The sequence below is a fragment of the Rhagoletis pomonella genome, unplaced genomic scaffold (assembly GCF_013731165.1).
Source record: "Rhagoletis pomonella isolate Grant_MI unplaced genomic scaffold, Rhpom_1.0 Rhpom_scaffold_00006, whole genome shotgun sequence".
Taxonomy (NCBI): domain Eukaryota; kingdom Metazoa; phylum Arthropoda; class Insecta; order Diptera; family Tephritidae; genus Rhagoletis; species Rhagoletis pomonella.
In genome coordinates this window covers 3,377,199-3,378,412 of record NW_023458560.1, presented here as the reverse complement: position 1 = coordinate 3,378,412, position 1,214 = coordinate 3,377,199, and positions in this window count along the sequence as shown.

Here is a 1,214-nt window from a genome sequence, read left to right as displayed (position 1 = left end):
CTAAAATTGAGGCCGCTTTTCATATAACGGTAAATTTCTGATATGCTTGAAATTTCAATATTTCGAAATTTAAGGACGCTAATTTACTTAAAATGTATACACCCCGGCTTATCATGTAGCGGTAGCTTTCGGAAAGGTGGAAAACATATATTTAATACTTGCGCCGGGTATTTAATGTTCGGCTCCGCCCGAACTTAGACTTTCTTACTTGTTTTTATTTTGAAATAAAAAAATATTTAGAGGTTCCTCAAAGCGCTCAAAGTTGTCCATGTATTTTATATGGAAAATAAAACAACTTTTCGTAGAAATGGTATAGAATTCTTGAAAATCAACATTTGTCGATCGGAAAACTCTGTTTCTGTTCAAGAGATTCCCAGTAATAATACCCAATTATTTATTTAACCACTTTTTCATTGTAACTATATTTTCTAGGGCCGCCAAAACCCCAAGAAAATGCTTGAAATGCAATGGGGGATAAATAAAAAATCTTTAGTATTACAAAATGGTTAAATAAACAATTGGGTATTGTTACTGGAAGTCTCTTGATGAGAAATAGAGTGCGACAAATATTGATTTTCAATTATTCTATACCATGTCTACGAAAAAGTGTTTTTTTTATACCCGAGCGCACTTGTGCACAAGGTATTCAGGGCTATCACGGAATCCATCGTATAAAATCTACGAATCCGAATGCCTGCTACGAATACGAAAACATTGCTATCACTGAATCCGAGTGAACTTGAAAATATCGTTGCCAGCTTCGAATTCTGATTCGAAATCAGTTAGTGCAAAGGAAACAACAGACATTTATATATATCATCTTGCTCACGCTGGCCAATCAGGCGCAATGGCCGAGTGTGCAAAGTACTAGACTGCCAATTGAGAGAGCTGAGTTCGAGTCCGAGTCGTGGGGCAGTGGAGATCTTTTTCTTTTTTTATTTAGTTTTTGTTTATTTTTTTAATAAATATTTTTTTTTAGTTTATTTTTAGCTTAGATTTTATCATTTTAAATAGAATTTTTATTTTTTTTTTCATTTTTATGATATTAAAGTAATTAGGTTTATTTCCTAATAAATTGTTGCTAAACTATTATTTCCTCGATTCACGCAAGATATTAATTCATTAAATAGCATCTACTAGGAATGCATGTATGTACATATGTATGTATACAGGGTGTCCCAGAAGTAACGTGCCAAACTTTAGGGCAAGGTAGG